General features: G+C 36.8%; 1 long non-coding RNA gene across 1 annotated transcript in view; it reads left to right on the forward strand.

The window, feature by feature from the left end:
- LOC118683477 (uncharacterized) overlaps positions 1–24,283 on the forward strand; it is a 184,963-nt gene extending 160,680 nt beyond the window's left edge. The window contains exon 5 of the long non-coding RNA XR_004979298.2: positions 24,235–24,283. This is a non-coding gene — a long non-coding RNA (uncharacterized lncRNA). The remainder of the gene's footprint in view (positions 1–24,234) is intronic.
- The last annotated feature ends 469 nt before the right edge of the window (positions 24,284–24,752 follow it).

Genomic DNA, 24,752 nt, shown 5'->3' on the forward strand with positions numbered 1-24,752 from the left:
ACATTTACCATTTTGGCATTTAAATCGGTAGACAAAGTCGTACAAACAAAAGCTCAGAAATCGCTGTAAATCACGATAGAATTGAAAGAATTGAGGAAAATCCAAATAAATGTTTTCACTTAATTAAAAAAAAAAAACTCAATTGTGGGTGTGTGACTTCTTTGTCAAATGAAGTTTTAGAGATATGTATGTACTGCGGGTCTGCAGGTTACTTTTTAGAAGTTTTTGTGAATTTAGAAAGGGCTGGCTGGTTTTAGAAAATATCAAGTTTTAACCACTATAATAAACTATTACCGCTCCTGCAACAGAAGGACGAGCGTTGCGATGCTGAAAAATTATTGCCTCATGTCTAATTGCATATTCTGAACATTTTTCGACCATCGCCTGCTTCACTTTGATGAGTTGTTGTCGATAGTCTCTATCATTATTGGTCTCCACCAGTTTTAGAAGCTCAGAATATTGCGCGCCCTTCTTATCCCACCAAATACAGAGAATTATATTGGCGTCCTGGATATTCGGCTTTGGGGTTATTTGGCTGTTAGAGATCTGTATGTCCAGAAGGCTTAAGAAAAATGTCCTTGGTGGAGAGCAAAAAACTATTCCATGAAGTAGAAGTTCAAGTACCATAGGACCTATTTCTCCGCCAAAAGAATATCTCAGTTGACAGTACAGAATATAATGGAATGGAAGATTAATTGAACGTTTCAGCGGTATGTAGTCATTTTGTAAACCCCACCTTTTAATGCTGGGGCTACTTACTCCTTTTTACTGTTCAATCGACCGCAACTTCGCAGTTTTTTTAAGCTTCCTCTCATACGAAAGTAGATTACCTTGACTCACCTTCTATTCAACTGCACTGCCAACATACTTCCGCAGAAGAAATCACTTTGTGCTGCTTTTAAGTAATCTTTCATATTCTTAATTATCAATTCACAACCGCAATTCGTCTGGCGCAGCACTACTTTTCTAACTAATTTTGGGTGCATTTAAGGGGCTCATTGCCAGACGGAACGTGACAGCGCTACAAGCGCGTGGCGGCCACAAAATCCTATTGCCGATTGCCACCATATTAAACCTACCTCACCGGTGGATTGCCGTCCATACGGAAACGAGTGTACACGCAGCGAAGTTGTCGATGGAGTTAACTAACGGCACGTTACCACCAAAATGCCCTTGAATTAATAATGAATTACGTAAAAAGGTCACGTATTAAGTTATTGGCTGGTGAAATGCTTACGAAGCAATGCGACTCATGCGAAATTTGTACGGATTTGCTGTGGTGGCTTAGCTGCTGAGTGGTCAAAAAATTTGGCTCCACCACAACATTTGTATGTACAACTCCGGTAAGGTAATCTAATGCTAGATAGTAAGAGCGAAGGGGGAGCAATGGCTGCTGAAATTTAATGCAATTAAAAGTGGATGACAATCAAATCCCATGGAAATTGTCGTAGCCTATTAGGAGGGACGTGCTGGGACGATACAACAATGTAGTTGAACAGTAATGTTCGCTGAAAGCATACACCGAATTTCAATTACCCTTACTGTAAGGAGAAGAGAGCAACGAAGTTGAGTTGAATGTGCAGATTTTGGACCGCAAAAAGTAGCCAAGAAATAAAATAAAACTCCAAATTTGCATTTCTCACATCCAAACAAATTACCGACTTGCCGATTATCCGAGGAGCTACATGTTTTTTGGGACTCAATATTTAGCCGGGATATGTTGAATTTGTACCAAATATTTATACCACACCAATACACTCGTAATTCACATATAGGCAAGCATAAATTCCAGCACTCCGACACACACTCGCCAGAGCAGAGTTGAAGTTTTGTGGCGCACCAAAGTCATCTCACATTGCGCCGCCAGCTTAAAGCGAACGTTGCACGACGTTGTCGCCTAGTCAGCGGCAGCCATTAGAGGATTAAGAAAGTGCTTGAAAACCGTTTTTTCTTTGCGCTGGGCAAGTTAGCGAATACGCTGCATTTCGGTAAATTTAATTTTGCTTACATGCTGGAAATTTAGCTTCGCTTCGAAAGCTCACTTCCACAAAACCGCAAGGACCTCAAGCCACACGTTAGGGTAGGGGAAAGTGAAGCTCTTTTGGTGTTTGGTTGCATGTCAGGGTCGGCTTAGATGAGTTTTGGTTGTTTTTTTTCAAGTACTGTTGCGCGCTATAGACACTCGTTTAATCCTCTGAGTTTGGAAAATTATTTTCAACTCAGCGCCAATGGAGACGAATAAAGCCTGCAACATCAACAAGCGAGTTGGTAACCCAATTTAATATGGCACAGTGGGTTAGTTGTGTAAAATATTCCATTATTGGAGCGAAGCTCTTACTGATCCGTTACATTTATAAACGCCATATTTTACATATACGCTTTGAAATTCAGCTGTTACTCTATATCAAGAGAACCAAATTTCGTAATTTACAAATTAATCCGACTTCCACTACATAGAACATAGTCGGATGCACGTCGTATAGTTAACTAGAAAAATCGAAGATCAATCTCTAAGAGATTAGATAAGCGGATTCCCATTGTTGCCATGATCCAACTCGCATCAGGTTTCCAATTAGATTTAACAATATGATAGTTCGTGTAGCCGACCTTAGCGAAGCCAACTTCATGATATTTGACAGGAAGACGCAAATATGGCATATTTTTCTCCGGGTTTAAATGTTATGATCCTCTATATGTCTACTTTCAGGGTTCGTTTCGAGATTAAAGGGCTGGAATTGGTTATGTTTCTTGAGTAGTATGATGGGGAGAGTTTAGTGCATAGTTCCGGACTTTAGAACCCTTGACAGATCTCATAAACTCACCCTGACAGCTTTCCGATCGAAAGATGATAGGAAACTCATAACTAGGGATTTTGGTAGAGACATGTTTTGCGATATTATCGAGATTGTTTTGAGCTCTGTCAGTAGACGAAAATGGAGAAAAATCACCTCATTATTTATTGGTTTGTTCTGTAAGAAATTTCATTTGATGACATCAGCTGATATTTTCAAAATTTTTTCGCAGCCAATTTCACTTTCAATTTACCGCTTTACCGTTATATATTTAAACAGCTGATATATATAAGGTAAAAATTCAGTTCAAGCAAGACCAAAATTTTGTGATATGTACGGAAAAGCTGTGCTGACCGAACGCTAATGTCAGAGTTTACCATAATTCGTTCCGACAATTTCAATCTTTAGGATGCACTAAGTCTTGGAAGGCCTCTTGAAGCCGATGTGGATAAAATGCACTAAAAAAACGAAATTACTTAGTGAACGCTCCAGTAGTTAATATTTTACTCATAATTAGTTTTAAATAATATTTATACCATGAACAGCCTATATTAAGTTTGGCATGATGTTTGTAACACCCAAAAGAAAACGTCAGAGACCCTATAAAATATGTACCATATATAAAAATAATCAGTGTGAGGCGGTGAGTCGATTTAGCCATGTCCGTCTGTCTGTTCGTCCGTTCAACTGTATATATGTGAACTAGTCCCACAGTTTTAGAGGTATCGATATACAATTTGACACCCGTCCTGCTCATTTGTCGAAACGGTATTGATGCCGATATGGGGTCACTATAGCATAAAGCTGCCATACAAACTGAACGATTGGAATAAAATAATAAAATGTTTGTATGGAAAGGTTTTGCTTTTGATGAGATATCTTCACAAAACTGGGCAAAAATATTGTCTGAGAAAATGATGCAATCTCCAAAGAAATTGTTCAGATCGAATCACTATGTGATGATCGTGACCGATTAAAGTTCTTGCAACTAATCTTTTGTATTTGTGAAGAGTAGGTATTATGGCTTCGGTGCAACCGAAGTTATGGTTTTTTTTTTGTTTTTTTGGTTTTATTTTACAAAACAAGTCGTTGACTAAGTTAATTCTTCCTTTCTTTTGTCACACTGTATGTGCAGCCGAAAGTTTTGCCTTAAATTTTCAACCAAAATATTCGCAGCTCGCTCAATTTAGCTTGCAAACACCAACAGCTACTCGGCAGTGACCTCGGTAACCTCCGCTGTCGACTGACTCCTGGCCTGACTGTGTCGATTGTTTGTTTGTTGTGTTTTGGCAACTAAGTTGCGCCCTTGTATCGCCGCCTCATTGTTGTGGCTGTGGTATTCGCGCCGCTCACTTGGCACAGTGACGCCATGAGCACTAAGTAAAGTTGCCATAGATGCCTCTTGCGTTAGAATGTGGACGCAGGATGCGGCGACGGGTGTGCGACAAGCGTAATTCCTGCCACTAATTTGTGTATTTTGATAATAAATCATTTATGGCCGCCAGACGATTGTCAGCCAGTTGGTGGTAGTCACACAATGTGCGAGTACAGCCCAAATTGCCGTGCGGGTGTCTGTGCATGTGTGTGTGTGTGTATGTGATGATAGAGGATATGCGCCGGTGACCCTTCCAAATGGGCGCTGCCTTGACTTTTATGACACTACTTGTGCAGCGAGTTTATGCAAATAAACACATGCGCACATACACATACGAATAATTTGATTACTCACGCACACATAAGTATCAAAAACATACATATATATGCGCTTATGTGTGTTTGTGTAAGTGCCTACAAACATATTGTCTAAAGTTTCTTGCCAGTTTCTTCCGTCATTTTGTGGCCATTTTGTGGGTGCCATCAAGCATCTGCAAGACAAACCCTTCTCCTGCCCCTCTCATTTGCCCACCTCTTCTTCTTCTCTATCTCTCTGCAACTTCCTCTTCATTCTGCATGCATGTTGCATCCTTGTAGCCTTCTTGTAGCCCCGTAATTTCGACTGTTGCTCTTGCCTCAGCTTATTGTGCGACTAACATCTTGTTCGAGCTTCTTAGGCCATTAGGGAGCATTAGAGCTGGCCTGGCTTTGTTGTGTACTTGCCAAGTTTGCAGTTGACTTCCGTATACATTGGTTGCGTGTGAAACTGTTGTCTCATATACAACGTCGTGTATATATGTCTACATGCATTGTTCCAAACAATATTTTGCTTAACGGCACATAGTTTATCAGTTAAAAGTTAAAGTTTGTTCCTGAATTTATTGAAGTTTCTTCGTAAATTTGATTTACTGCTAAGTGGTTTATTAATTTAGTTGTTTCTGGGAAACATATCTTAAAAATTATATTTTTATAATGAGAGTATAAAACAAAGGTCGTACTACTAAAACATTTTATTCAAAATTCAAGTGTCCATGATGAGAGAGTTCAGTATATGAGGTCGTTGGGACCGAACATACATATCTCAAATGAGCGGAGAGTGCCGAGATTGTTCTCACTCGCTCTTATGAGCTATAACGTGATTCATAATTGGATTTATCACAGAACATCCCACAGCAAAGCTTATTCAAAATTTCAACTTTCACATAACTTTATACATATGTATATATATAATAGATAATATGAAAAATATCTGAACTTTTGAGGTAACGCGACTTAATACCAAATATGAAACTATTTAATACTTTCTCTTAGATTCTACATAGAATACTATTTGAGATAAATTAATAAAATTAGGTGAGGTCTCAAGATTGATCCTCGCGCCAAAAGTGGTCAAGTGAGATTTCCAAAACTTCTATATATTAATTACAAGCCCCGTTTAGATCGACAAAGCATTTTGAGACAACGTTGCCAGGTTTGCCGAAAGTGTGTCTACCCAAAAATTTCAACATCCATCTGGCAAAAGCTGTACTTTTGAGATGATAGTGTCGAGATGATTCCACACAGTTTTGGCAATTTGCGTCCGACAATATGTGTAGCTCTACCACATGTTAGCCTATAGGACAGTGTTCAATCAGAATACCTACCATGGCTGCGAAATGATCCTTGTTATAAGGAGGTAGTTCAGTAGAATTGAGGTGAATTCACACCTTTCTGAAAGAAGCTGCACCTTAATAGCCACCGCTGAAAAATACTACAGTGTTTTGATACTCTAAAGTTAACCTTGGCGGACAGCCCTTTACAGAAACTCCCCTTCCTACCATTCCCTTAGCTCGATCCATCCTCGAATTAGGTCAGTCTGTTACAATTTACATACCTTGGTTCATACCTCGATTTTGTATAAAAAAAATGGATAAAAATCGGTCCACACCTCTCAATAGGAAGGCTTTATCAAATATGTTTGTCATTATTTTAGTTCGTATATATCTTCGGGCTTTTAAAATTACTTAATAAAGTTCTATCTTTTCAAATAACTACATTTTATATATATATATATATACATATATAGATATATTCATTCTTCAGTCAATAGATTTTCAAAAACCCTTTTAATCTTAAACTATTTCAATTACTCTCATTTTTAAAAGATTTCACCCTTAATGTAGGCAGCGATTTGTTTAAGTTATTGAATATTCTAGCCTACAGTATTAAAAGTGCTTAACCCATTGTCATAGTGGAAAGAAAAATCAAATATCTTATAATATATTTCCTATTAAAAAGTCTTAGAAAACTACATGTTAAAATAAAGTTTATTTGTTTTTATAATGACCAGTTTTTTATAACTTGTGTATATTTTATCACGAATATTTAATTATTAAAATTTGTGTTAGCCAATCCACTCGGTTGACAAATTCAGCATATAAATTTCGTGCGCTGTTTGATTCCCAATATTGAAGCGTTGCCAACTACTTAAACACATAAATGCACGCAAACAGCCAAACTATGCAAGTATTATTCTGTGTTGCAAATATAATAAAATATTTATAACCTTTCATGAAAAAATATATACAGAGCTTCGTTAGTAAATGGAATCGCACATATAAATATTGGCCAAAGTTTAAACCCATACATATATACGTTTATGTGAATACAACTCTATAAGTTAAATACACATTGAAAGTCGAACAACACAAATAAATGGCAAAGTTAAGCGAAGGCTACGAATAGAGCAACAAGTTTGCTTTCGCACACACATCCGTCTATATATATATATATATATATATATATATATGTAAGTGCGTATGCGTAACCTCCCACACAAATACAACCACACACTCACACGTTTGGCAGCCAAAATTTCACCCAAATCCGCTATAACTTTTTAGCCACTTTTGGGCGTATGTCATGCCAGCTTTATTGCCCCTGCATGCGAGCTTATTGCTGCAAGCAACTTGCACCAATATGTGGCGAGTGCATTGAGGCATTATTAATATTTTAATACCAATTTTACGGCAATAAATGCACGCCTCAATGGGCAATGCTGAAATAGACCAGATGGTTGCGGTATTGTGCAATGAATTATAGATACATACATATACATGTGTGTAGTGTAAGTGTGTGTGTGTGGGAGAGTAGACGCTAGCTCTATGGATTTATGCATTCACGAATATTATTTTTCGCTATTTCAGCAACTGCTATAACTAGTATTGTTTGTTAGCGTTATTGCGAAATAGAAAAAATATATAAATATTTTTTTTTGAAATAGTTGTTGCTCGTGACTTAGTTATTTATTTATAGATTTTGGGGAAAAGTTTGAATATCATATATTATATTATTACTTTTTGGTTATGTTACTTAGTGTTTATGGTATTTATTGCACACTTTTGGGCGCTTAACGCACATTACAAAAAATTTATTTATTTACTGTATGTGCAAAAGTTTCAAAATATTTGCAATAAAGTTTTAAATTTTTAGATTTATTGCCAGTTGAAAGGCATCTTATTTACGCAATTTCAATTACTGTAAAAGCTGCAAAATAGCTACTATTTACAGTTACACAATTAATTAATGCAATGTTGTGCCATAAAGCTTGTACGTTTAAATAGAGAAATAGTTGATATTTGTAGTAAATGACCAAGATTGTAAGCCTTGTTCAGGTTCTACTAAATGTTTTTAAGGTCTTTTAAAATTATATGTTTAAAATTTTTTTCAATACAGCTTTCTGCGGGCCTATTGTTTCCAGTATCCGTTACAAGAACAATTTTTAATTATGGTTTAAGGTAGTTTTTTTGTTTAAGTCTAGGACCTGCTAAATATCTCAGAAATTACCATAGCTTCATTCTTATAGTTTTTAGTATATAATCTTTTTATAAAGGTTTATTCAGTCAACTCTCTAATTCCATCTTTTATTGAAATTTATTGAAATTTTACCCAAGAAGTAGATGGATCTTAAGTTCAGATTGAAAAACGAGCCACAAGCCAAAACTTTGGTAACAAGACAATTTATATCTTAATTTTTAACATTTGCTTATTCACATTTGAAAGAATACACAAAATCAGCTAAAAACAAGTAAGGAAGGGCTAAGATCGGGTGAAATCGAACATTATCTACTCCTGCAAAAAGTAAAAAAAAGATGTTTATCTTGATATTGATCGATCAATTTTGAATGGCAGCTATATGCTTTAGTGTTCCGATCTGCACAATATATTTGTAGAATAGATTGTAGTGTTGTTTTGGAAAATAATCCATGCCAAATTTCGTGACGATATCTTGTCAAACAAAAACTACATACAAGGACCCTTTTGTTTACATTTAGCCATTGGCTGATATCCGAACTGATCGATTTAAAACAAGACAAACATCCTTTTTTTATTTTCATGCTATAAGAACTGGCCCTGGGTATTGGAGCTTCGGTGCAGTTTTTTCTTGGCTCATGCGAGTCGTCCATCCTTTTCTGTTAATAAGGATAACATCGAAAAATTTAAAGAAACAGTGCCTGAAAATCGTTGTGTTGACATCGGAGACATAGCAAATTGACTTAACACATTTTGGTTACTATTTTGGGTACAAAGTGTGTTTTTGCTAGACTCCAGTCAAAAAACCTGCATCTTCTGTAGCAGAGACCCTTCATTTACATCATTAGTTGTGACGAATCGTGGGTTTATGAATGTGACGTCGAAACTGTCCAACAATCTAGCGAATGGCGCTTCAAAAGAGAGACGAAACAGAAAAACCAAAATTCTCTGAAGGCACTGCAGACCATTCCAGCCGAGACTTATAACAATTGTATGGAAATTGGATTAATAAATACGTGAAAATTTGTATTTTTTTTTAGTCAAAGATGATCATATGTAAGGCCGGCTTCTTTTAGTAAACATAGACTCGATATGGGAGCTAAAGAGCTCACTGATAACTTTTCTAGTAAGTATCATAAAAATGAGTAATAAAAAATACCCCTGAGTAAATTAGTAAGCGCATTTGCCATTTAAACTCGCTCTTTATGTCTCGCTTGTTGCTTTTTAATTAAAAAAAAAAGATAATCGTAGCTTTCAGCTATTACCTTTGGTCACTTAGACTGCGCCTTTGTAATTTTAAATTACCCAACACGTATGGTACTTGTGAATGCAAAAACACACATAGCACACACACATGCACACATGCATGGACTTATGCAAATAAAGCTATTTACTTTTGGAGCTGCCGTTGAGAGGGGCTCACCCAGCAATTCGCTTTGAAATTGTCCTTTTGTCTATGCCATAATGGCAAATGAGTCTATTTGCCCACAAACACTTACGCAATAATGCCAATTTACAATGCGTGTGAAGGGCAACGGGGCCATAACGGCACATATGCTGGGCATGCTTCTGTTAATGTGTATATGTGTGTTGGTAATGCTAATATGTGTGCCGAGGCGCATTTAGAGCTTCCGCTGCAAACCATTTTTACCTCCGATCCTTTGTGCGCACTCACACACACACATATACAAGTATATATACGCAGACGCTTTTTACCTTTGTGCATAAATAATTTACACAAAACCATTGGCACTAAGAGCCGCAACCATTTTAGGTATTTTAGTATTTTCGCCGGAATATTGTGGTGTGTTTTATTGCTGTTGCTGTTGCTGACATTGCTGTTGTTATTGTGTTTTCGTTAAGCTTTTAAAGCCAGCCGCATGTCGGCGGCGACTATTGTTTTTGTTGCTCGTTGACTTTAATATATGCTTGTTGTGGTTGTTCTTGTTGTTGTATGTAAAATCCGCTTTGTTGCTTACATGTATGCAACAGTGTGCTTGTGCATTTTATCTCACTATTAGCTGCCCGACAGACTTTCCACATTTCACTTTCACTCTGACTTTCATTGCTTGGCTTTCAAAGGATTAGACGTGTTTTACATATTAAAATACGCGACTTGATGCCTCACTTGCCACCAACTGTTGCACATACGCATACAGTGGCGCACACTCGTTTATGTGTAGTTGTAGATGTATATGTGCTCATCGCTTCCATCACACCTACAATCCTCTCAATCCGTCAACTAGTCAGCTGCTGCGTTTGTATTGCGTCACGGTGCCACATGTTGTTGCAACATATGTTGAATTTTGTTTACAACATCCACGCATCAGCACAGATCCGTGCAATGTTGTGGCAATCCTTTGGTGAGTCAAATGCAGACACACTCAACCACATACTCACAGTGTTGCACGCTGCTTGCGTTGGTGTGGTCAACTGCGTCCTTTAATTTGTTGCCAATTTTTGACTGCATGGTTTGTCGCCGACAGTGAGACCCAACAATACTAAAAACAACTACAACATAAATAATAAAAGCAACAACAAAAACAACAACTTTTGTTATTATAACTGCAACAATGAAACCATCAGCAGCAGCAACAACAGAAACAACAATTTTTTGGCTATTACAACTACAACAATAAAACAGACACTTTGAATTTTATAATTACAACTACAAAGACCTTGTCATCAACAATATTTTTTTTTTGATATTATAACTAAAATAACAAAAACACTTGTTATTATAACTACAACAACAACAAGTCAGCAACAACGCCAACTTCGACAACAACAATAGTTTTTTTTATTATTGTAACTACAACAACAAATTTGTTAGATACAACAACAATTTGTACGAAAACAACAACATTCCACAAGTTTCAGCCGCCACCTATGCTCGCCGACAGCTGCAATTTTGTGCTCATTTTAGCATTTAGCAAACGGTTGTCAGAATATTCGCATTGACAGTTCTGTACGTCGTGGGGATGTTTTGGCTTTTTAAATGTTTTGTGGCGGCTTTTGTGTAATTCAGCAGTCAGCCGTGGCAACAAATGTATATTTCATAGCACTCACCACATGCAACTGTAAATATATATATATGCGTATGTCTATGTGTGTGTTAGTGCGTGCCATTCATCCACCATTGATGTCGCGTATGTTTTAAGCCGATTACATTTTTGTTGTATTTGGCCTTTGCTAGCTTACAGCCACCAGCATTGGCAGCGAACGACGGCAACGACTATGCCATCACAGATAAGTGTCGCATTGATGGCGATTATAGCATCAATGAAGCTATTTAAGAAAATATATCACATTCACCGTTATATCTGTTATATCTGCACTTAACTAATATTTGTTTAACCAGCTGAAAGTTTTATGATCGCCCTCACTACATTTCGGAAGTGGCTCAGCATGAATTGTGACTGTGGCGAAGTGCTTGTTGCATCATGAGTGCGGTTGGCGTTACAACAATTTGTGTACTGCGGCATAAATTGGCTTCATTAAAGCATAAATTAGCCGCTGAGTTATTTACTGTGAGTGCATTGCTTTTTGAGAATCTGAAATTTATGACTTGAGGAGTGTTTATTGTGATATAAATCAATTCGAGTGCGGGGAAATTGAAGAAGGAAACGATGATTATCATGTTTTTCTATTCAAACACATATATGTATATACAAATAGCAAAGAAAGAGATAGCTGTATTCTTAGGATTTATTCAAATTGTATGTGTGGATTTTACCTGTCTGTCGCTGCTAAAAGGTTAAGCTGCAGCAGCGACTCATACTCATATTATCGAAATGTTTTTTATTGTCATTCACGAGTTGTCTTGGACAATTATCAATGCCGAATTTTGTGAAGATATCTCTTCAAATGAAAAAGTTTTTCATACAAAGACTTGATTCCGATCGTTCAGTTTGTATGGCAGCTATATGCTATAGTAATCCGATAACGGCGATTTCCACAAATGAGCAGCTTCTTGAGAAGAAGAGGACTTGTGCAAATTTTCAGATCGATATCTCAATAACTAAGGCACCCAAGGATGCTCAACTGCTAAAGATCGTTGGCATCCAATGTGATTTTTGATGTTCTTAAGATCTTTAGGTCACTCTCGATGTGTAATAACATCCTCAGCCGGCTGAGCTCAAATTTTAGAATCGGCTAATTTAGGTTCTAATCCAAGCCAATCGAAGTGATCCCTATCTGAAGCTATGTTTGTTCTTACCTACCTCCAATCTAACCGATACAATACGTATTGATTTTCTTTCGATGACCTACAGAATATTTATAAATTTAATTATATTTTCACTTTCAAGTTGTAGGTAGCATGATATCCGCTGCTTGTATCAGAATATTATAATTTTTGCAGAAATATGAACTCAAGGACAAGAAAAAATAAAGTAATTACATTTTCATGTGCAGCAATAATCGATCACATCTTTTTCAAAGGCTCATATGCATGAGTACTAGTGCAAAGAGCATTTCCGATATAATCGATTTCGCCCACGCGCATTTTGTAAACACAAGCAAAATGAAAGACAAAAAAATTTTTGTGTGGAATCGAGTGGCCTTCAGCAGTAATTAATTCGAGTACACATTTGCTTTGCACTTCATCTTACCTACTCTTACTTAAATTGAGTTTGGGTGGTTTTGGAGTTACTCATATAAAATCTTATGATATACATACAAGTATACGAGTATTCAAGTATATACATAAATACTTATAAATATTTTTTTAAATTTTGTAGATTCTCTGCAAAAGATAGCAATTGAAAGTAATTATCTGCAATAAATTTACTGAAATGTGCAAAAGTCTCTGAAGGAAGCCTGAGGAAGGTAAAATATAATAATAAACGCAACACCCGAGAAATATATATGTATAAATACATATGTACATACTTACAATCGGTTATATGAGCAGTTATGCGAACGTGTTGAGTACGTGTGGGCAGTCTGTGAATGCACTAGGGCATTTGAGGGTCCGTAAACAAGTTGCAACAGTTTTGTAAAGCATTCTCCATTATAGCTGCTTTGCTTTTGTTTCTTGCTCTATGCTGTTGTTCTATACAGTTGTAAGCCATTGTGTTCTTCGCTTGTTGTCGTTTGCTGGCAGTTATTGGTTACGTTGAGTTCTGCTGAGATTGCTTGTGGCAAGTTGGTGGTCTCGAATGATGCATCACAATCACTGCAGCTTTACACAGAAGTAAAGCAATTACTAAAATGTTGGGCAGTTATGGCAGTAAATGTAGATAATTTGCAAATATAATGGGGGATAATGAATTTCCCAAATATTGCAAAACTATTATGGTTCAGCATAATTTTATTTTTGTGCTATGTAAACAATGCTAAAAGGAGATTAATAACTACTTAAAATAAGTAAAAATATTAACATAATTCATTGCACTTAATAGAAATGTTTTAGCTCGGATTTCAGTTTGAGTTGCTTCGTAATATAGTTGAACTGATTGAATGTGAACTATGTTGCACCAGTGCCAATGAGCTTCTGCCAAAAGCATTACTATGACAAAAACTTTAAGCGTGTTTTTCATTCGATTACTTGTGCTCGTATTTGTTAGTATAAAATAAATGTTTTAGATAGGTAAATACCTGGATTGAGATATTTACATAGAAGAACTTGATTTTTATAGATCAGAGTGTATGGCAGCTGTAAGCTATAGTGGTCGGGTATGGGCGGAAAAATAAGCAGGTTATTGAGGAAATCAAGGAGTGTTCCTCAGATCGATACATCAAAGCTGATGATCCTACAATAGTTCTCGAATATGTAGACAGACGACGGTGAGGGCCAAATTGACTCAGCTCGTTACGCTGATCATTTATATACTCGTATATATATATTTTATAAGGTCACCGGCGCTTCCTTCTGGTAAATTTTATAAATTACGAGGCTAACTAAATATACCCAGTTTAGGGTATAAAAATATAGTATTTGTCGAATAGCTTATAAAGTGTTTCTGTTATAAAAAAAGTATATCAAAGTCAAAAAAAATCACTAGAAATTATCTTTAGATAAAAGGCTACTCCTTTTTTCTTGGTTATTCAACTTTTAAGATTCCCGTATTTTCGTTTAACTCTATAAGGATCCTAAAGCTAAAGGCACAGCCTCTTCTGACATTCATATGCAATTTTAACGATTTAATATAATACCTGTGTCGTAAGCAACTATATATTTAGAATATAAAAATTTGCTCTGTTGATTTCTACAATAGCAATGGACTTTTTGAGGAATTTCTTGTGCGAAATTATAAGAAGAGACCTAGATGTAGGGAGGGAGGGTGGTGAGCCTAATTTGTAAGCATAATATGATCGTTGAAAACTTTTTTCTTCAACGTTTTTCATGGACTATGGACCATAATACATGGATATGGAGAAAGTGATGGAAATCATGCCGAAACCGCTTAATATTGCAATCAATGAACCGAAACTAAGAAGAGCACCACGTTGAAGACGGTCTTTAGTCAAAACGATACCTTTTATTTTCTTATGTTATCGATGTTCTACTCTTTCTGAACTCAGATCGGTGGGGTTTCTCAAAAAGTAGTATATGCTTCCTCACATCATTCGGATAAATTCATATTGTAAGTAGTAGGGAAAAAAGACCTCCTGAAGTATGCAGTTTTTTTCGAAATAATTCGTGTAAAGCAAGGACAATTTTTTTGATTTTTTATGAAACAGTTAACATCTATTTTTAAAAACCAATGTTATATTATAGTCGATACATTTTAAAACCTTACTTAAATATCAGATAGGCTACCAAATTTCTTATTACCTTTAAAGTAAACGTTAAAGGGTCTTTTAAAAGCTAATTTGAGTTAATATTATAATAGAATAGCGTTAAAATATGAGCCTACTATTTGCATTGGCCAGCTCATTAACGCCCCTCTCTTTTGGTTCAAATCATTTTGTCGTTTAACCCATTCGCTCTCCTCTCTTTGATTGCTTATTTACATGCGCTGTGCTCATTCTTCAAAGTAAATGAGCTAAATTTAGATTTAATCACTGCCTCGTACGCCTTTTGTTCGCCACAAATGAAGCATAAACTGTTGGCACAAGTGCTTTCGGCAGCGGCATTGCCAGCGCCAACTGTGGTAAATCGCGTATACGCCCTCGCTTACCACCCAACCTAAGCGAGCATCATTAATTCATAATTTCTTTGCAATTAATCATGAATTGCAGCACAAAAAGAAGCAAAAGCGCAAGGTTGGCGAAAGAGCGCACTAACAGTTTGCCGCTGCCATAAAGAAACGGTAAAATTACAGCGTGGAGTGAGGAAAGATGCTATCAAAATAATTTATTTGCCTCAGCAGCAAACAGACACCTAAGAGGCGCGAAACTTGAGATACTCGAAAGGAAGTGCAAAATATAGGCGAAGAGGATTACAGTGGATTTCAATCAAAAGCCAACTACTGCGGCATTCAAAACAAAAGGAGAAATGAAAGACGAAATGAATTTGAGAACAATGTTAAAAGCCAGTGCAAGAACTTAATGACCGCTTTGTTGTTAATTTCTCACTTTCCTTAGACAGCGTCTGTCCAAAGGATGTGGCTAGCATCGGAAGAACTCACAAACGGAAGGATAGTGTGAACAAATAACCTCATCAGCTGGAGTTGAATTTTGCTTTGGGCGCTGTGGAAGACAAATCGGAAGCTTAGTGGCAACTTTAAATTGCTGATGAAGTGGGCGAGCTTTTTTTTTGCTGAAAGCATTTCACTTAAGAATATTGAGGTAAAGCTTTGCTTTACAACTTGACCAGCAATTTGTGCAAATATCAAGGAAGCAAAGTCGAAAGCAATGAGATAAGCAAAACTGAAAAATATTTCTGAATATATTTACATACATCTTCTATATATACAATGTTACAAGTATATAAGAGGTTATAGTTTGATCTCTAAGTTAGTGCTTTGAGCATTTATGAACATTTCCAGAGCTTTTAAATCCCATTCATATGCAGGCGATAAATCTCCGAGAACTTAATTTATACACTTCATCTTCTAAATATCTTTGTACAGTTTTGGATAGTTCTTCCTTCAAACACGTATTGAAAACGGAGTTTTCTGAGCGGATTTGTTTACTACAGGAGAGTGTAGCTTTCAGACATATATTTTTCCGCGCTTTTTTAATATCTCGTTGTCTCACGTCCTTATAGAAATTGGACGTCTTCTTCTTATACTTAATTATATGCACTTATTGTTACCACTTCAGATACTGCGAAAATGTGTGAAATCGGGCAATAACCACGCCTACTCCCTATACAAGGTGCGTTCCAAAGTAAACAGTAAAAATATGTATATGTCGACTCGTGCGTTAGAATCCTTTATCGACTTCCGGCAAAAATTTCATGACATTTCATCTATAGGAAGTGAAGTTATTGCGTTTTAAGTGTCAGTATGTTTTTGTAATCGGTGCGAAAATGAGCTTCGAACAAAGAGCCAACATTAAATTTTGTTTTAAAATTGGTAAAACTTTTACCGAAACGTTTCAATTGATGAAAGAAGTTTACGGCGATAATTTCCTATCCTGTGGCAGAGTGCACGAGTGGTTTCAATGTTTTCAAATGGTCGTGAGGACATAAATGACGATGAGCATGTGGGCCAACCAAAATCCGTGATCACCGAAAATTCCATCGAAACTGTGCGTGAATTCATAAAAAATCAGCCGAAATCATCACTGAAATTCATGGAAATAGAATTGAACATCTCCAAAACATCGATTTATCGCATTTTGACCGAAAATTTGGGCTTAAAAAAGGTGTGTGCACGGTTTGTTCCGCACAAATTGACTGACGACCAAAAATTGCTCAGAATTCAACAATTGAAGGACATCATTAACGAGGCAAAAAAAGGTCCGAACTTTCTTTACACGATTGTGACTGGTGACGAAACGTGGTGTTTTCGATAAAAAATCGCGCCTGGAGAAGTTGAAAGTGAAGACAATGCTGATTTGTTTTTATGATTCCAAGGGTATTGTCCACAAAGAATTTGTTCCACCCGGCCAAAACTTGAATGCGGTATTTTACCTTGGAGTTTTGAAGCGTTTGGTGCGCCGTATTCGACATGTTCGGCCCGAATATCGCGAAGATGGAAGTTTGCGTTTGTTGCACGATAATCCGCCGTCTCATCGATCGACGCTTGTGGCAGATTATTTGACCCAAAATCTTATTTTAACAATCAACCACTCCCCGTATTCACCTGATATGGCACCGTGCGACTTCTATCTTTTCGGAAAAATGCATTTTCCGATGAGGAAAGCGTTATGCAGACGTGGAGGCCATTCAAAAGGCTTGCACCGGCATACTGGCGGCCATACCGGGCAACGAGCTAAAACACTCGACCAATTTTAGGTGAAGTTTTTTTTCAGAAACCACTTGATCAAGTTTAACAAAATTGGGTGCACAATATTATCTTGATATTTCTAATTTATGTTTTCAAAATGAATAAAATCGGTTCAAAAACACGCTTTTATCACATTTTTCAAGACCATATTAATCAAGCACCAACGAACTTAAATTAGTAAAGTTCTGTTATCTCACACCTAAACTTAGAGATAGCGAATATGTGGAGCGCAGTGCCGTTGGTTGACTTTACCATATAGAGAGAATATTTATCTGATAATAATGAATAAGTCTTTGTGTAAAATAGCATACTTATACTTAATATAATAATTTTCGAACTTTCGCTTGACTTTAGCCCCTAAACACCCAATAAGCTCAATTTGCGCTTCCGAATCTTGAACGAGTTTCATTATATTGAAAATTATATTAATGTTTCCGTAACCATTTAAATCATGCTGCATTGCAATTGTTGGAGTATATATGAATTATAACGGCTAGACGAAAACATTAACTTGTAACAAAGTATAAAAAGAAAACAAAAAGCGAAAGAAAAGCGCAAAATGCTAAAAATTTCAAAAAAAAAGCACCGAACTCATTTAAGAGAAGTATGAATTTCCAACAGCAAGTACTTAGCAACAGCTGCTCATTTTTCCATTTTCTTCCCCCTAACTAAGTGCTTGCAAGCGACGCCTGAAGGCAATGGCGACTATTTTATAGCAAAAATGAGTAAAAACTATAAAAAAGACAGTAAGAATAACGAATAATCTTCATGTCTTTTCCATGCATATTTCATTAAGTATATAAGTACGTATGTAAGTACATAAAAAGTATTTAATCTTCGTCACTTCAGCACTTTTCGACGAATTTATGTAGTCATTTGTTGCAAAAAAGAGTTCAGAAAGAAGAAAAATACTTTTTTCTTTTAATTTTTGTATATATCGGTAATTTTTTAAACAGTTATTTAAGTAAATCATTGTATTAATGTGATGAGAAGTTCAGCGAGTAATGAGTAAACTATTTCAAAATACAACACTGCTCCTGTAAACTAGAACTGTCACATAATAACGGCTGAGGTTCTGATCACATCAGAAATTATTTTATACCTAGGTCTAATGTAAAACTATGAGATCCGATGCAAATTTGCCTTGATCTGGCAAAAGCGGGACATTAAAGCAGAAAGTGTTGAGATGATGCTATCTCATCTTCTTACAAACAGCTGATGCAGCTGGCATCCGGTAAAATATTCAATCTTACTGCATGAAGCCCGACCGGACAGTGTTTACTTAGAACTCCTACAACCATTGAAAGATGGACCTTGCCGAGAGCGAAGAATTCCCCAACAGTCTAGTAGTGAACCACAAGATGTCAACGAAGCTCATCCTCCATCCCTTTTCGCAGTTATTGAGCCTGAAGTACCTGTCCTAGCAAGTTCATCAGCCTTATAGTTTCCTACAATACCGCTGTAGCCAAGCAGCCAAACCTGTATAATCATAAAATAACTCAATGCTAGAGATAAGCGGTTTAGACATCCTTTCACTAGACTTGACTACACAGTCAGCGAACTTAAGGCTAATGTCGCTGCCCTACTATCAAAGTGGATAGTCACCACTCTGAAGGAGGCTCCAGAGAAATAAGACTATTGCTACCTTAATGGCAGCAGAATCCGCTGCGAAGACGCTACCGTGGTCAGGCAGCCTAAAACTGGAGCTGATGGTAAGTTTGCGAAAGTGTAAATCAATATTTGATCCATACGTAAAAGAGTTCACCGCCCCTCTTCCCAACGAGTTGGGAACCTAACATGCTACCCACGAGGCATAGAAGCAACAGCTAGGGCTACTTTCCGCAACCTGATAATTCAAGTATTTCGGAATGAAATCAAACTATGCGGGGATGCCAGAGTGCCCAGGCTTGCAGTCATCTAAGTACCTACATTCTCTGAGTCTGAGGGCAGCTTTCGCGGCTATATACACCGGTGCTATATGCAGCAAGACATTCAGTGCCAGTCACCAGTAATGGTCGTGTGGTTCCTGGTGCACAACAAATACTAATGACAGCAGCTCGTTGAATAAACGCCAATTTTTTCGCGAGTGTAGTCTTTTCCAGCGTCTTTTACCAAACAAAAATGCCGAAGAATATTGTATTTTTAACTATGGTTGCATAGAACCAAAGAACTACCTTTGGTTAAAGTCCCCTGCAGCAGTACAGGCCATATTTTATACCTAAATCCGAAACAAATGTTGATGTCCTGGTATACAAAAAACGTATAAAATTATCAAGAGTCTTCTTACAGAATTAATGGAATAGTTTAAGAATACCTAGCGAAGTTTTTAACACTTTCATGGATATGGATCCCACCTTGAAACATCAGATAGAAAAAAGATAAAAATAAAAAAAATATTTACTTTGGAGATGAGTATGTTAAAATATGCTATTTATAAAGTATCTAAACTCAACTCATTTCTTTGTGGAAGATGAAAAGCCGAATTTTTTTACTTCTCGAAGTGATGTGATTTATTTTCAAGATCCTAGTGTTCTCAGCGACAACTTAGCTCCACTAGCTCGACTTTCAAACAATTAGAGCCTTTAAAATCAACATATAATCGAAATTTTCTGCTAATCAAATCATAAACCAACTCATTACCTTTCTTAAGGACTTGTATAGCAAGGTATATTTGCATATTTGATTTGACTAAGTGTGCGTGTCCCCAAATATACAAGTATAATATTGGCCATGAACCGCTTTCGAAATGTAATCGATTTTATGTTTGCTAAGTACATCCTCTTGTTTTGCCAAGTATTTGCTCCACAAATAGACATATGCTATATATGTATATACTCGTGCACTAGGGAGCTAGAGTGCTCAAACGCAGTGCTGCAGTGTCCTAAGTAATTGCAACTTGCCACATTCGGCCACATCTATGTGTCTGGTTTAAGCCGCTGCAGTGACTATTACACTTTAACCCGATAATCTCTTACGACATTGATAACTAATTGCTCTGTACATAAATTACCAGGCTAAGACATCACAGCATCAGCATCAGCTGCGAAGATTTAAACTTCTTGTCGATGCGCTGTGAGAAATTGGTTGGTTGATTCGAAAAAGAGATACTTAGATAAACGGTGGTGGGATTGGATGGAAAAGATAAAGAGAGGGATAAAATTTAGTTTAATTTTATAAAAAAATTGAAAGGCTGATATTTCAGTAAAAAGTTTAAAAGGCCGAGGAATTACTCTTTTAACTCCCTTTTAGAAGGAAACTAGCCAGCAAAGGTCTCATCTGTTCCAAAAATTCCATAATAATAGATATATGACCTTAATAACACTCTTTTTACATTCTCCACTATCGTACTTTCCACCGTTTTCATTCGACGTACAGTGTTACCATTCTCCTATGTATAAAATTTAATTATTTGGACTTGAGAAATAGCAGAACAATACCAATATAGACAAAATTTTTAAAATGTTCATTGTAAGTACTCGATAATTAAAAAATATACAGAAAATTGTAAAAAATGGTCTATAAGTGCCTAAAAGTATACCTCCGCATAGACTAAATGATCTCGTTACAAAGATGTGGCCGCAACGATTCGTTTCTATTTGAAGTTCACATATATTTTGCGCGTAAAAGTATAACTAAGATATGTTAAACTAGCCCTTTATAAAATATAGCCGTAAGGATTCATTGGAATCAGCAAGTATTGTTAAATTGATGTATATTAATTGTTTTCGAATAGCGGCTCTCACAACTTTTTTTTTTTTGTGTAGTAAAAATGAACTACTCTATCAATTGTTTCACAATTTTAGGGGACTATTTAGACATATTTTAAGAATGCACAGTAAATTTAACAAAAAAAAAATATTTTTTTCGATTTAGACTGAATCTTCGACGGCGCTAAGAAAAGGTTCTCCACGGTTGCAGTCGTTTTGGACTTCTTAGATAGTTGAAACCTAAAAAAAGTTCTCTCCTAGAAGATATTGTCCATACAATGAACGGCAGTTGAAAAAAATTAAAGCTTGTCAAAATGGCGGAGTATAAAAAATAACTTGTATCTAACCCAAATTGTTAATCGTTTTCAAACAGATCCAAAAATTAGTAGAAAAACTTTGAAAGTGATCGAATCGGACTATTTGTCTCCGAGTAATCACTCAAGCAAATTTGAAAAATTTAGTTTTAAGAAAAACGCGTTTAAAGATAAACTGACGGAGCTGATTGAAATGAGCGGCTACACTTAGCAAGTCTGTAACTCAAAAACTATCTGAGATATCGATTTATAATTTTAGTTAATAACTTATCGAAATATCGAAAAAATTGATTTTTCTTAAAATTCACACTAGGTGTTCTCATTAACCTCAGATACCTTACTTATAGCAATCTGGTCTCTTAGGTGTTCCACACTTATCCAATTCGGATTACAGTTGCTGTCACCAAAAGTATACTTTCTAACTATCCCATTCGGCTGAGGGCTTACTACATACATTCACGCACATACATACATACATATGTATATCAGCACTCAACTTTTGCCGAAACTGCATTTTGTCGAAAAGTTGCAAGGACAAGTGGGCGCATGAAGATTGAAGTGGATCTCAGTTACAAAACCACACTAATACACACACTCTCGCATTGTTAACGGAATAATGCAAATAAAACTAACAACAACAACCGCAATAAAATGGCCAGCACTGCATTCTTCGGTTTCCAACTAATGCCGCCATATGCATGTATTAGTTGGTTCTTTTCACAGTTTTGTACCCAAGTGTTCTGTGTGTGTGTGCGTTGAGCAACTTTCGGCGTCGCAAACTATTTGCGCAAGTATTTGCTCGAACAACTTTTAATGTGATAATAAATCTTGCGACCAGCACTTGCCCAGCCCTGGCAACAATACTAAATACCTATTAGGCGCAGCAACAACAATTGCTGTTGGCCGTAAAGTTGGAGCCGAGAATTGTTGCAACAGCGTCTCATTCATTTGCGCCTGCACACAAAACTATTTAAAAGTCACGAAGCCATGCCACACAATGCAGCTCATTGGCATGATGCATGCGGTTCCGTGTCATTGTGTGCTTATTTGCGTATGTGTGAGTATTAGTGTGTGCAAATGTATACGATGTTGCATTTGTGCTTAACAAATTTCCACACACACACACATACTCTCACTCTCGCACTACTCTTCCGAACTGCCTTCATGCCACACATATTACAATGACCAATCGACAAATGTGCATCAGTGCCACAACAACAACAACAGAAGCAGCACTCAGTGGTAATTTCCAGTTGTTAATTCTACTAAGCTGCTATTGTTGTTGTTATTATTATATTCGAAATTGTTAGAAGTTTGTAAATGTAGATTAGGCATACAAACAAATTTCATGTGGCAACATTGGTTGTGAGTTCCCTCAGCGCTATAGGTTGCAGTGTCGCTTTTGTCAAAGTTTTGGTGAATATCCACCACATTTAGATTGCTGTTGAAAGATGTTGTTTGCTGAGTTTAGAAGTTTTGTTGCCGACTTATATCTGTTTTTGTATGCGAAAAGTTATAACTTTGGCCGCTAGGTCGTTTAGTAATACTTCCCGAGTATAAGTTAAATTCAATAAAAAGATATCTTCGTAGATACTTTTTAGCCAGAATTTCTTAGAAATCTTAAGATATAAGGTTGGCCGTTATTTCCCTTCCGCTTTTTTGTCTTTTGAATTTCGCGGCTATGTACAAAGCGCTACAGAGCTCGTATCTGGCAACACTATACATAATTTGAAAGGTCTTGACATAACCTACAAAACAACGCTATGCATGATTAATTTGGATATTGCGTTCAACAGTTATAGACGTGTAAACATGGAGTTCACTAACGCCGAAATTCGCGCTATTTTAAAGTTTTCCTTCGTTGAAGGCAAATTCGCTAGATAAACGTTCCGTGAGATTAATGGTGTTTTGGGGGATGGTACTCTATCACTTCGAACCGCGGAGGAATGGTTTCGACGATTCAGAGTCGGTGAAAACGACACCATGGATAAGCCAGCCGGCGGAAGACCTGTGACGACAAATACCGATCAAATCATGGAATACATCGAGTTAGACCGGCATATGGCATCTCGTGACATCGCCCAGGAGATGGGAGTTAGTCACCAAACCATTTTGAACCATCTGCAGAAGGCTGGATACAAAAAAAAGTTTGATGTTTGGGTGCCGCATAATTTGACGCAAAAAAACCTTCTGGACCGAATCAACGCCTGCGATATGCTGCTGAAACGGAACGAACTCGTCCCATTCTTGAAGCGAATGGTGACTGGCGACGAAAAATGGATCACATACGACAATATCAAGCGAAAACGGTCGTGGTCGAAGGCCAGGAAGGTTTTGCTGTGTGTTTGGTGGGATTGGAAGGGAATCATCCACTATGAGCTGCTCCCACATGGCCAGACGCTTAATTCTACCATCTACTGCGAACAACTGGACCGCTTGAAGCAGGCGATCGACCAGAAGCGTCCAGAATTGGCCAACAGGAAGGGTGTAGTGTTCCACCAGGACAACGCCAGACCACACACTTCGTTGATGACTCGTCAGAAGCTACGGGAGCTCGGATGGGAGGTTTTATCGCATCCACCATATAGCCCGGACCTGGCACCAAGTGATTACCATCTTTTCCTGTCCATGGCGAACGCGCTTAATGGTGAGAAGTTGGCCTCAAGAGAGGCCTGTGAAAATTGGCTCTCCGAGTTTTTTGCCAATAGGGACGCAGCCTTCTACGAGAGGGGTATAATGAAGTTGGCATCTCGTTGGCAACAAGTTTACGAACAAAACGGCGCATATTTTAACTAAATCCGATCACTGTAACACTTTTTATAAAGCATTGAATGAAGAGCAAAAAAGCGGAAGGGAAATAATATATTTCAAAATTGTGTAAGTCACTAAAGCCTATTTCCTTTTTCTCTAGGGTTTATCAGCAATCAGACATCGGTCAAGGCCTCTTGCTGTACATATGGTAAGTAAAAACATTGTCATATCTTTTTAGATCTTTTTATAAAATTTGTTCTTAATATATGTAGACTAAGAAAATATAAGACGTTTAAGTACATATAAATTTGAATCTTCTAGTTTCCTTCGTTTAAATTAATTTTTCAAAAAAATATAACTTATTCTCCAATATTTCACAAAAAATAAAATTTCTCAGTCGATATGATAATTCTACAAATTGAGGTAATAATATTGGTAAGTTAATAGCGACCTCAGAAGGTTTACTAGAGTAGTAGAGACGATGTCATCTACGTTATCATTCTGCATTTTTTTTGTTATTTTTGTTTATTTGATAAATCTAGTCTAGTGTCGAATGATTTTTTTATTAGATCATTCATATAAGTTTACGTAAAAATGTAACGCCAATAGATGTCGCATGTAATCCGTTAAGGCTGAAGTAATTAGTTTTTCTCAGCGAAATGATCGAGTAACTTTTTC

This window comes from Bactrocera oleae, chromosome 5, assembly GCF_042242935.1.
Source record: "Bactrocera oleae isolate idBacOlea1 chromosome 5, idBacOlea1, whole genome shotgun sequence".
Classification (NCBI taxonomy): domain Eukaryota; kingdom Metazoa; phylum Arthropoda; class Insecta; order Diptera; family Tephritidae; genus Bactrocera; species Bactrocera oleae.